The sequence below is a fragment of the Protopterus annectens genome, chromosome 1.part1, assembly GCF_019279795.1.
Source record: "Protopterus annectens isolate FY-2018-M chromosome 1.part1, PAN1.0, whole genome shotgun sequence".
In the NCBI taxonomy this organism is placed as follows: Eukaryota; Metazoa; Chordata; order Ceratodontiformes; family Protopteridae; genus Protopterus; species Protopterus annectens.
In genome coordinates, this window is record NC_056726.1 from 220,334,361 (window position 1) to 220,349,096 (window position 14,736).

Consider the following 14,736-nt stretch of genomic DNA (forward strand, 5'->3'; position numbering starts at 1 on the left):
TGCTGATTGACATTTGCTAAATTTGTTTAGGTGTGTGAGCATGCCCAGTATGGGCATATATACTATATGTGTGTGAAAAATCAAGTTGGTTTCTACTTCAGGGCTCACCTTTGTGTTGTACATCAACATGAAGCACGTTGTGCCTGTAGGGCTTCCATGAGTCACTTTGCATAGACTTATCAACATTTCTACATACAGTGGGGACAGCTATTATTTGTACATTTCTACCCGGGGGGGGGCACACCTGATTGATACTTGGGTGTACATAGGATGAGGGGTTCAACTGACACTTATACACATTTGCTAGGCCTGCACTGCTATGTCAGGTATTCCATTTCAGTCTGTACTGTTGCCTATCGTACTGGCTTGAGGCATACTACTGTACTACAGATCTTAGCTTCCAATTTCATGTATATTAGTTTGTGAATTCATAGCCTACCCAACCCACATCACACTGCCTGGCCTGCTGTTATCTGTCTGCATAGGCAATTGTGCTTAAATATGCTAAATAGTGGTAAAATGTGCTTAGCACTGCTTTATATTGCTTAAAATAGGGCAATCATGTCTCAGGTGGTACTGCAGGGCTGCCTATGTTGGATGCACATAGTACATTCCCTATACATGTTTGAAAACAGGTAGTGTCAAGTTAGGCATCCCTTTTATTGTATGTACGAGTCAGAGAGAGGTGTCATTTCCAGGGTTCCTATTGAGTCAGTGTATGTGCTATGCGTTGCCTCTTTGCCAAGGCCAGGGCATACTGGGCATGCCTCCTTCTTCCTGCTGGGGCAGGCTCAGGTTGTTCCTCCTCCGAGTCATGCTGTGCCTGTGCAAGCCTTGGCAATGGTGGGGGGCTGTTTGGCCCTGCCCCATGCTGTTCCTGCTGCAGCTGTTTTCGCAGGATCATATTGTGTAGCATGGCACATACCATGACAATTTGGGTACATGTAGTTGGTGAGTACTACAAGGCTCCACCAGATGTGTCCAGGCACTGGAACCGTGACTTGAGCATCCCAAACACACACTCAATAATGTTTCTTGTTTGTGCATGTGCCTCATTATGGAGTTCTTGTTCGGGTGTGTGTGCATTTCTGACGGGTGTCATCAGCCACGGCTCCAGTGCGTATACAGCATCCCTCACTAGGTGACCGTCAGGAATGTCTCCATTGGCAAATCTCTGGTACAGCTGCATCAGATGCTAGATGTGGGAATCATGATAGCTTCCACGGCAGCCAGCACACACGTTCATTATTATGCCCTGGGCATCGCACACAACCTGGCAGTTGATGGAGGGGAAGCCCTTGTGGTTGATGTAGACCCTACCCCGCTCACCGGGTGGTGCTTTGATGTGTATGTGCATGCAGTCTATTGCACCTACTACCTCAGGGTATTCTTCTATTTGGTGGAAAAGACGCATATTGCTGGCCAATGCCTCACTGGAATTGGGGAAATATACATGGTCACCGACATGTGCTGACATGGCATCCAGGAACTGGTGCAGTACCTGGATGCTGATGCCTGTGAAACCCCCATCATATCACCAGTTGGTCTCTGGAAGGTACCTGTAGCTAGTATTCATAGGCCAGTACATACCTTGGTATCCACTGGGATGGGTTCCCCTCTGTTGGTTCTGTGTGTGAGGTGTGGCCAGCACAGCTCAACAATTTGCTGCAGGAGGTCTCTGTTTATTCTATAGCGCTCCACTATCTCCAGCTCATGCAGCCCCTGGTAGGTTACCCTGGGCCTGTACACTCTTCTCCGTCTGCTCACTGTGGGTTGCTCAGCAGCATTCACAACATCACCACCCTCAGCACCTTGCACATGTTGGTTTATGATAGCAATAGCAGCCCCTAACATTTTGTCTGACTTAAGCTTTTTAAGTTTTCACTCTTTGTATACTGCAGTGTTGCAGAGTTCTTGGAAAAAAACAGGGTAGACTGCTGTTTGCAGAGTTTAAAGGGCTGGGCTGGGCTGGGCTAGTCTACTGCCTGTGTAATTGGCTGATTCTGATATATTTCACCTGGCAGCTCTGCTAGTTCTCCTTGGTTAACTTCCTACTACTTCTTTTCCTTCCTTTTTCCCTTCCTGTTCCCACAAGGGTCAGTGCCATGCAAACAAGTGCAAACACTCACAAACGGGCACACGCGCACATGCTGTGTGCACGTTTACAAGAAATTTCAAATATATCCACGGCGTACACCTTTGATTTCTTGTTTTCAGCTAGGATAACTGTAGACACACCTCTTGCAATCATGAGCAACTCAGGGCAAACACAAGCCACTGTGCTCCAATCAGCTTACAGTCTTTCAGACATACCCCATCATGATGTCACCTATCTTCTACTCTACTACTCCCCTACTCCTACACTTACACTCTAGGGACATGGCTCACATGCTGGGGAAAATTGGGATTCACTATCCTTATCCTCATTTGCATAGGATTGTCTACTAATGCTTGGTTACATCTCTCGCACTGAGCTTCCCTCTCTTAGCAACCACTACTCAGTGGCCATGTTTTCAGCCTGCCATTCAACTGCATGGCAGAACAAGCTTTTTAGTGAAAGTGCCCATTTGTGGCTATTTTTCACTTTTTTTCATTTTATTTAAAGCGCAGCACGTTTGCTATGCTTAAACATCGGCGATCGGGGGAAAAAATGGATTTTAAGTATTTACAACATTTGCAAATGCCAATGGCCTTGTATTTGGCCATTGGCATGCTTCCTCAACTAGATGCATCCTTTATTTGGAGCTGTCATAGCTCCGTTTAGCTATTTGCAGAATGGTACTCCGTTACCAACGAAGTACATTTCTGCAAATAACACTACACTTACATGGACAGGTTAGTGTTTCCTGGATCACAAATTTACCTCATTTGCATAGCTTTCAGCAGCAAATGATGTAATTTGCATACCATAACACTGTCCATGCAAGAGTAGCTTTAGAAGTTCTCATGCACGCCCCTGCCGGCTATTGCTGAATCGCTCGGCAGACATATTGCCTGTCTGCCATCTCACACTCCGTGCAAGCCTTCGTGAATCCTGCCCATTATCTTAGGTTTTAATGTATGTTTCACATATCTGTGCTACAATTACTATGTATTGTGCAAAACATGTTTGTTACTTTGTATATCATGCAAAACAGTGCTGCTGGCATTGTATAGCTAGAATGAAACAATACCATTTATAAAAGGTGTGCTTTAATAGATATTGTATAGTACTACTGTTAGTGTACATTGGGGAGTTGACTTCCATGGAATCATTAGTGCAGCATCTGCACTTGTCAAACTGTATTTCACAATCCATTCTGCATTAATTGGTTCTGTGCAAAAATATATGTCTACAAAGCAGTGCTACTGTTAGTGTACATTTAGGAAATAGTTATTGTGGGACAACACTACAATAGCTGCAATTTGTTGTACAAAGCAGTGCTAGGATCCATGCAATATTAAGAATACTGTCAGACTTGCAACTGAAAACTCATATCTCCCCATCTGTTTTGCATTGATCATTAATGTGCAGATTTGTGCATTGCATAAAATGTGTTACTTTAACCTGTATTGAGCAAATGGTTATCATGGAATAGCTGTTCATTCATTCCAATGTGTCGAGCAAAGCAGTGCTGTTGCCAGTGCAATACCAAAGCATAATGCCAGACTTTTACTTAGTGAGCTGTATTTCTTCATCTATTCTGCATTATTATTTGCTGCAAATATTTATACTATTTTTACAGTGTGCTATGGAGATCAAAATCACACAATACTTTATATTACTTTAAGAGGCATTATGCAATGATTCTATCAAACTGCTTCAGCATGGAAATAAAATAAAACAATCCAGTAAAGTTAAATAAATTCATCACCATGTTTGCTTTACCTGTGTCAGGACTAAAGTAATGTATAGAAAAAAAGATGCAACATTTTAGGCACATTGTACTGTTATGTGGTAGCAAACAATATGCTGACATAACTAAGGCAGCACACATAGCACAAAAATAAGACAATACACAAATAAGAACTATAATGCCTAAAAGCAATTACAATAGCTGCATAAAAGTACAAAACTCCAATATAAGTTCAAACTCTTAGCATTACAGCCACCTTAAAAAGAGAGATTTAAAACAGCACGAAGATATCAAGAAGTTAAAATACGCTAAAAATAATATAAGCCAACTAAGCATAATTTTAAGACTGTAGAAATATTTATATGCATCTTAAAAAGCCACAATAATAATAATAATAATAATAATAATAATAATAATAATAATAATAATAATAAATGAATTGGAGGTATCTTTATTTAGCTGTAACACTTATTTGACTTGATGTTCTTTGCCTGACTATTGCTAATCTATGTCAACATTTGATTTTGAATTGAAGTTTTTCATTTAAGGTTTGGTTACTTCCATTTTTTTATCTTGTTCTTATTTGTTTTAAGTTTTTTGTTCTTTTGGAGTTTTAAGAGGTCTTGACTATGGTCAGTTAGAAAATAATTCCTTTGCGGACAGTGAATAACATCCAGCTATTTAGTGGGAGGGACTGAGAAATGGCAATTCTCATTTAACTAGAAATGTTTGGAGGCATCTTTATTTAGCTGTAGTACTTGTTTGGCTTACTGTTCTCTGCCTGACTATAGCTGATCTCTGTCTGCATTTGATTTTTACCACCCACCCACACTCTTAAACCTGGTGGCTTTTGAGTTGCCCACGCCTACTATAAGTCTGATTTTGGACACTCCTCCCAACTGCATCTCATCAACTCATTCTACTGAGAACTGAGAGATCAGCTGGGAAGGCCCACCCCCTTAGTCTCTTAAACTTGAATTATCTTATGTTTCCTCCCTTCACACTTACTTTTAAAAAATTACACTTTATTCAGCTGATTTTACTGTATCTGTGCTTCTTCCTATTGTATTACTTTATTTTGCCTTTTGCTGCATGTTCTTAAAAGTATTCAGTTGCATTTAATCTGCTGCATTTATCACTGCTTGTTAGTAGGTTGATTAAATTGTAACTGCTATTTTAAGCCTCTTAGTTTTGTTTTAAGCACTTGGGCTTCAAACTAGTTATTTCACATAAGGAGCATTAGTTGTATATACTCTTGTGGTAGGAGAGGATAGCCTACATCCGTCTAAGTTGAGAATTGCTGGTTGAAGGTTTATTATGTCTGTTATTCTAAAAGTATCTTAATTCTGGTTTAAGCACCTGGGTTCCAAACCAGTTATTTATATTATGAAGGTTTTTTCTACACTGTTATGGGAGGAGAGGGTAGCCTCCTCCCTTCTTAGCTCGGAATTGCTAGTGAAGGCTTATTGTGCCTGGTATTGTATGCATCTTTGTTCTGATTTAAGTACTTGGATTCCAAATCAGTTATTTTACATTACAAAGATTTGTGGTCTACACTTGTGTGGCAGAAGAGTATAACCTTCCTCCTTCTGAGCTTGGAATTGCAGGTTGAAGGCTTACTCTGTCTATTATTCTAAAAGTGTCTTTGTTCTGGATTAAGTACTTGGGTTCCAAACCAGTTATTTTATATTAAGAAGGTCTGTGATCTACAATCTTGTGGGAGGAGAGGGTAGCCACCATCCTTTTGAACTGGGAATTGCTGGTGAAGGCTTATGGTGCCTGTTATTCTAGTGTCTTTGCTCTGGCCTGTAGTCTGCACTCTTGTGGCATTTCTGTCTTGACAGATTTTTTAAAATATTAGAGCATCTAGTTTGCTAGTTTGTTCATAGATGAGCATTGTTCATCTAGTTGCTTGTCTTATTGACTTGTGCAATATTTAAGTTCTCTTCACTCCTCCCTACTTGATCAGTGGCCGTTGATATGCACTTCTAGACTCTCTCTGTGGCCCGGCAGGTTGAGATGGGTATTCTGAGGCATTGTAACAATTACTTCATGTACACTGACAACCTACTTATTCTTAATAAAACAGATAGTGTATGCGAGAGGTGCAAATACACTTTAATGCTGCAGGCAAAACTGTCTCATATAACCAAAACTAATCTTTTAGAAGTTGTCAGTGACACTTGCACCATGCCTACTGCACAGGATAAAGACCCTGCACATAAATATACTTATGCTGAGGCACTTACATGTAACCTTCCTAAAACACTAATACCTCCTGCACAGTACAATCAAAGAAAGGATCCTCAGCCATCACATAAACACTCCATTATAGCATCACCTACAGCTACACATCGTAACACTATCCAATGACTCCATGCTAAGCCCTTAAGACAAACCTGGTCATTGCTGATTCTATAGCTAGACATACTGATGTCCTCCTCACCAGACTGAGTAAGGAGAGAGAGTCACGGTTAGCTGCTTTTCCCAGGCTAGGATCTGTCAAGTCACACAGGCACTCAGGTCATTAAACCACAAGTACCAGTATGACACTGTCATAGTCCATGTGGGTATTAATGACCTGAACTGTACCTTCCTTGTCTATATGAAGTGAGACATGACTGAGCTCAATGATTATGTGTCTAAGGCACATATGAGTCCAGCACTGAGCAGCATATTACCTTCTCTAAGGATGATGCCATGTTACTAACAGAAAATGATTGATTTTATCACTTGGCTTAGCTTCTGGTGTCAATCCACGGGAGTACAATATTTGATGGCCTGGGAGGACATAGTTGGCAGACCATGCTGCTTTGCAAGGAACACAGGTCCCTTCCAGGCAGTCAGATATTGACAAAGACCTTTTCCACCCCCATAGTGCCTTTTTTAGGCAATGCCAAACTGATAAACCTACTGACTTAACTGAACCTATGAAGGAATTTCTGAAGGTGGTACTGCTCAATGCTAGAAGTCTTAACAAGTAAGTCTACTCCCTGCAAGCCTTCCCCTCCCTGGAGAGTGTAGACATCTGTTTAGTAATGGAGACATGGTTTAAAGTTGCTGAGAGTACCCCAGCAATGCAAGGTTATAATGCCTTTCACACCTTTAGACCAGCTACTGCACAGGAGGGAACTAAAGGTGGAGGAGTGTCAGTCTATATTAAGACTAATCTCACATCCAGACTAGTTAAAGTGTATGACCCACTGGAACTCATACATGTGCAACTCACCATAAACAAGGTGCAGTACTATATCCTTGAAAAATATAGGTCCCCTCCATGTCCCAGCAAACCCATACTACCTATCTCAATATATAGAGTGCCTCACCATTCAACTCAATATGATATTCATGGGGAATCTTAACTACCCCTCTATAGATTGGGTAATACTACACCACTTCTAATGCACAGAATGTTTAATGAATAGCATGAAACATGACCTCTCTGGTCCACTTCAATCACTTTTCAACTGGAACATTCAGTCAGGTTTTGTGCTCAAAGAATAGAAGATGGCTACAGTCATTCCCCTGCACAAAGGAAGACCAACCACTGATCTGGATAACTACAGGCTAAGTGTTACCAGCCTCATATGTAAGGCCATTGAAAGAATCATCACAGATATGATAAATGAGGACACAGGTAATCTGCAAACTGTGGACCCATAACAATTCAGCTTTGTTAAAGGAAGGTCATGTCTACTAAATCTGGTGGACTTTTTTTGAGAGGGTCATCAAAGCATTGGATGATGGATGATGGTAAGACTATACACACAGCTTACCACAAATTGGCCAAGGCATTTGATACAATAGTCCACTCGGGCATTATAGACAAGCACACTAATTTAGGTATAAACCTTTTTATCACCCATTGGATAGCCAGCTGGCTCACTGATAGGACCCAGAATGTCAAAATAGGTGAGATCACTTCCACCTAGAGGCCAGTCACTAGCGGAGCCCTCCAGGGCTCAGTACTGGGGCAGTTCTCTTTTGGTATCTATTTCTCTAAAATGGAAGCAAACACTAAAGGTTTATGGATGACTAGGTCTGCAAATTATTGCAAGCTGGCGGTTATCATCAACTCTCCTGCAGACACTAACATTCTTCAAGAAATTCTATCTATGACTAATATATTGCACCAAAGCCATGGTCTTAGACTCAGTATTAAGAGATGCATAATTGTACCCCTTAAGAAATCAACCATCCTGGACAATTACCATGTTGATAATACACCCCTAAGAGTTGACCCAGTGGTCAGGGAACTGGGTATGCACGTAGATAGCAGCCTTACCTTTGACCACCATGTGGCCACAGTGGTGAGGAAATAATTTTATGTTGTGCAACTTATAAGTAAGGGCATGGCATCTTAGCCCATTAAGGTCATTATTCCACTGTACTCTGCCCTTATTAGATCAATCACAGAGTACAATGCTCCATTTGGTAGGTAACTGACCAGGCACATGCAGCAGTTAGAGCAACCTCAAAGGTTCCTTACAAAAAGAATACAGGGAGTAACAAACCTACCTTATGCAGAGCACCTTAAAGCCCTTTCTGTCTACTCAATATACTGTAGATTGCTAGGGGTATCCTATGCCTTACTTACAAGGCATCCAGAACCCCCACACTTATGAATCTCCTACTTATTTGTAAGTCAAAGAATACCAAAAAAAAATGTCTAAGGACCTGAATTTTGTATGTGACTTAAACAGAACATGCTGGAGAGACAGATATGTCTTCCTATTGAACAGGCTTCCCATCCACTTGAAACTGTGTTCATCTATTACCCAGGTTAAGCACAACCTAGACAGTTGGATGGGGAATAGGAAATTTATATCGGGCCTAGCACCCATGTCTCTTATAGACAGAGGTAGGTTATAAAGGCCTTGCCATCAATGTACTATTTGCAGTGGCGGCTGGTGACTTCAAATTAAAGGAGGGCTGCAGGAGACAGCTGTATGGGTGGGGTCAATGAAACGGGGTGTGGTCAACTAGAAAGGGGTGGGGCTATGCTCAAAACCACAACAACTGCAACTTTAATTAAATACACTGCCCCAGGTGCCAAACCATCATTACAAAAGTCCAATCAAGACAAAATGAAGTGCAGAAGAAAAAATATTTCAGTGCATTGGCTACATGACAACTTACTTAATATCTAGATGGAAACACAAAGGTTGTGATGCATGAAAAAATAAATTACTTTTTAAATACATTACTGGAATGCCAGTCAGAATCAAGTATAAAAAAAAACTAGCAGCACTCAACTCAAACCACTTCTCCTTGCACTGCAGTTCTAATTATAATTTATATTCAGCTTTATAAAATTACCAAGTAACATGCTGAAAGTAGCAATCTCTGTGTGATACCCCAACTTGTAAAAATTTTTCTTATCCAAAAAAGACCTGCTGCCTGACAACAACTATCGACTTGTTTCATGGGGAAGACATGATCAATGTAAAAAAATGAACAGGAAACAAGAAACAAGCTCCAAATAAACTGTGTAAAGGATTACTGCACAAGTTATGGACCACACATGATAGATTGGCATTCTGTTTAGTTTACGGGTAAAGCCTGAAAAGATAGCTGCAAGTCTCTAACAAATGTAATGAGCTACTGAAAATACTGTAATCCTGTCCTTTATTACAAATACTGTCATATGCATTTCAATACCTAAGGCTTATACATTATCTAGTTATGTAAATATTCTCTGCATGGCAACAAGGAAAAGGCTTTCAATGTTGGTAGTTCTTTAACAGTATGCTTATTAAAGGTTACTTGCATCTTACAATCTCTGACAAGTGTATGTGATAGTCATTAAAGCATTGCTACTTAAACATAGAGCAACAGGGCACTGCGACAGCATTCATTTTCTGAATAATAAGATGCATAAATCAACAGTATAAAAATATGACAGAAAACCAGAACATTCTGCAAAATCAAGGACAGATGAAAACCCACGGTTGAACTTGTGGTCTACCTTGGATGGGGGAATACTCTGCACACTTACACTGCATAACTGCTCCTTGCCTTTCTTGGACACATCCAGAGCCACTACAATGGGGAGTGGGGTGCAACAAGTATGTCACAATTTGAAATGCCCCTGGCTGACAGTGATGGCTCTGACACTCATACCTCACAGCAAGAAATCTGGACAAAGCCATACATAGGAGTGGGACACAGTCCCAAAAATAAGGACAATTTTTAAATATTGTTCTTATAAACTTAGAATGTAATAGGTCTTGCATTAGTATGAATTTTCTGAAGGGTATGAAATCTGAAACTCAAATGTCTGTCATTATTTTCTAACTTCAGTCTTTAATGATTTGCCACTAATTTGCCAGAAAACTGCAGTTTTATGAAAAACAGACCAAAAATGTGATACAAAAATATAAAATTGCTGCACAATACAGCTGAGAACCTGTCAAAGAAGGGACACCATTTTAATATTAGTACTGTTAACTTGAGCAGCTGACAAAATAAGAGCATCTACATGCATTTCTGAAATAAAAGTAATCTATAACTCTGATCATTACAGCTATTTATAATTGTAAACCCTCCATGTTTTCTTCCAAAATTGCCATTTTGCTTTGCAGAAGGATTATTAGGGGGAGAGCAACATTTTGAGCCAAAACTGGGGACAGTTGAGAGGTTTGGATACTTCTAATTCTATAAAGCGATTTATTGAAAGCCAAACACACTCTGGCTAGGCTTATAAATGCCCTAGGGCATGATAGCCTAGTATCAACCTATGAACCTATTTGCATGTACCTCTCAACCTCTTAATGCAGAAAATGTGGACAAGGCCAAATATATTGAGGGAACATACAAACAGTACTAAGTATTGCTCTTGTATAAACTTAAGACAGTTAATACAATAACAGGTCTTGTTTAGCATGCATTTTTCTGAAGGTCATGACGTCTGAAACTCAATGTCTGTCATTATTTAGTGACTTCATTCCTAAATGATTTGCCAGAAGACCACAAATTTTATGAAGAACAAACCAAAAATAAGAAACAAAAATCTATTCATTCTGCAAAAATCTGGACAGTTGAGAGATATAGTTCAGCTGGGGCAGTCTTTGAGTTTGCTGCCCTTCCCCCTCACAAAATCATGGTTGAATGGAGCCCCCCCCCCCCTGCAGCCATTCCAATGTCCCATTCCTTGATTATTTCACCCCATTTACCATAAACACTGTAGTGTGCATACTGCTTTACTTCTGCGATTATTTGGATTTCATTTGAAAGTTTTATTTTGCATCTTACACCACAAACTTTAATAGATATTTGCTAAACAAAGCAATGCAGTCTCACAATGAAAATATACTTAGTATTAAAACTTCTCTGCCCTTGAAACTCACATTCATTGAAACAGCATTGAAACCCACATTCAAAGAAAATACATTTTGCTAGTGGCAGATAAAGATTAACTTTGGTCTGTTTTCAAAATCATAGGCCTCTTTAACATAAAACATGCACAGGCACTTTGATGCACCTTCCTGATTGTATTAAATTATATTCCTTGTACAATACAGTACAGCTGTTAGAGGGCATTTTAAATTTATTGTTTTGAACATTTTTCCAGTAAACAATTAAACAAAATGCATGCATCATTAATGACAAAACTGCCCAATTCAGAACATTTCCATCATAAAAAAGTCTACTCAAACTTCTACAGTCCACCAGTATCAGTAAATATGCACACTCTGAAGAAGTAAACGTCATCTAAATAATTCCACATTAAAGAAATCTGTAACTAATGAAGAGGTCGCTGCTAGCAAACAACTGTATATGTCATTGTTTCATCTACAAATAAAGTGCCTGTTGCCCTTGAAGAATAAATTACCTATGCTGCATTAAAAAATGATAAGCTAGTAATATCACAATAGGGGATGGATGGCAAACTGACAACAGGTTCATAGTTACTAGGTATCTTCACCAAAAAAGATGGCAGCATTCACTCCCTTTACAACACAGTACAGTATCAGCAATGTATCTACCTACTGTGGGAGTAGAACCCACTGCCTTTTGCATCCAAAGCAAGTACACTACCTGTTGTGCTATTAATAATGCAAGTAGAGTCAGCATAAGCAGCACTAAACTTTTGTTCCCCTGTAGCTCTCAGCTTCTTGTAAAATCTACGCGACACTCAGCTGTATCTCTGAACTTTGCAGCACAAGAAATCTGGAAAAAGCCAACATTTATGGGGGGGCAGACAAAAGCCCCAAAACCAGGGACATATTTTAAACATTGCTTGTATAATGTTGAAAAGTTGCTAGAATAAAATGCTGTGTTACCACCATACATTTCACTGCCAAGTCTTGAACCCAGGGGACCCTGTACAAAACAGTCAGAGCAACATACCACTAACCCATCTGTTTTGTTAAAGAGAGAAAGACAGAAACTTAAATGGCTACCATTTAGTGAATTTAGTTCTCACCATAGCTCTCAACCTCTTAGCACAAAACACCTGAACAAAGTCAATAATGGGGGAATACAGCCCCCAAACATATTCAGTAAATTCAATTCTCACCATAGCTCTCAAGCTTAGCACAAAAAACCTGGACAAAGCCAATAATATAATACAGTCCCAAAAATAGGACAAATTTCAAATATCCATGTTATAAACTTAAATGGCTACTGTGAATTTAGTTCTCACCATAGCTCTCAACCTTAGCACAAAAAACCTGGACAAAGTCAATAATGGGGGAATACAGTCCCAAAAATAGGGACACATTTCAAATATCCATGTTATAAACTTAGAAAATTGCTAGAATAAATGGTTTTGTGTTACCATGTACTTTCTGAAGAATATGAAGTCTGAAATTCAAATGCCTATTTTTTATTTAACATTTGTTAACCAGAAAAGTCTGACTTGGAACAAAAGTCAATTTTCAGCAGAGCAAGGAGAAGCACTCCAGACACATGTTCTTTGCAAGATGGGAGGACAAGCAGACTACACACCAAAGGCATCCCAGCCAAGAATCAAACCAGTAAACCTGCAGCTGTTAGGCAACAATGCTACCAGTGCACCACAGCACTACTTTGCAAGGAAAAATAAACACACAGAAACCACATATTTTATGAGGAGCAGAACAAATATGAGGCAAACATCTGCAATTTTTTTACAAATGGTGGTGGGTAGGGAATTTAGGCCTTTGCCACCAGCACCCAAGGTACAGGATTCTAACCCGAGTATTCTCTACCCACCACCATGTGTTCTCTCTAGCCACCAGTATATAGCAACTGGGGTATTTCACTCTCTCTCTCTCTCTCTCTCTCACACACACACACACACACACACACACACACAAAGGTAATTCATATTTATATATACCATGTAGGTTAGAAATTTCATGAGGATGTCATTTAGTATTAATATGATTAGATATGATTATTTTTTATATTTCATTGAAATGTACTGGTCATTATGTGCTCAGCTTCTCACTATTTACTCAGCTATTTACAACAATTTTATTCATGTATTTATATATTTCATTAGTTTTTATATATGCAATATTTATATTTATCATTTATACTGATTATTTCTTAATGAACTATATTGTTGAATGGATAGGGAATGAGCATTTTTGTATGTGATTATATGAATGGTTAAAATGAGCACGGTGACACTTTACATTTTGTGTATGGAGTGACTTTTGGCACCAAAAGGTTTTTAAATATTTTAATGAATAGTTGTGATCCATTCTGATGAAGTCCACCTTAGTGTGGATGAAAGCTCTTAATGCGAATGAGTTTGTGTTGTTAATGGTTCAATAAAGAAGTATTTTCATGTACTTTGTGCATTGGCTTTTGTTTAGTGTTTACTACACATCCGTTTCCTAATTTTGGTTTCAGCTTTCGTTTTATGGATAGGACACTACAGTAATAATACTGATAACAATTCACTGCTATTTTTCATACTAATATATTAAGCTGCATGTTTATTATTCCAAATCCTATTGCTTACAGACAGAACTGTAACTATATTATCTGACATAGTGTACAGATCATGAAACTGGTCTCCCTTCAACTCAAAGTCTAGAAGCAAAAACAAACCACTTTTCAAAGTTCACCACTGAAAAAGAAGAAAAAGGCATATATTTAAACTACCCATCCTCAGTGTAAGGTTTGTGCCTGATACCTAAAGAGCAGCCAATGCAACTTTGTTACACAAGAGAAGCAAATATACAGGCCATGGTAATTATAGACCTACCAGCTTCAACAGCCTTATGTACAAAGCCATGAAACATGTAGCAGAAAGCATTTATGAATATGCAGGCAACTTAATGGAGCTAGACTAATATTAGTATGGTTTTGTCAAGGGAAGGTCCTGTCTCCTGAACCTAGTAAGCTTCCTTGAAAATATTACAGAGGCTGTGGACAGTGGTCACAAAGTGCATGTTGTTTATCTTAGCCTGCCCAAGGTTTTTGCCACTGTTTCCCAATATTGGTATCACTGGAAAATAACATAAACTTCGACGTTGTCCATTGTATTGCAAACTGGCTATGCAACAGGTCCCAAGGTGTGAAAGTTGCCAGTACCCTATTGAACATTAAAATTATAATTAATGGGGTACTAAAAGGATCAAGGCTGGAACCATTCCTGTCTGGCTTTTACTTTGCATGTGTCCAAGCCAATGTCTCAGAAGTATGGCTGACCAAGTTTGCTGAAGACTGTAAACTGGGTACTACCATAAACTCATCTATTGATACTAAACATCTCCATCAAGGATAAGGGCATGTACTTACCTAGTGCAGCAACAATGTTCTCAAATTTCATCCAAAAAAGGTGCAGCATGGAAGTGCTAGGAAAAATAGCTATTCCCTCTTCATACATTATAAAATGTATCCACCTTCAGACTAACATGGATATAAAAGACTGGGTACTTATATGAACAAATATTTCTCA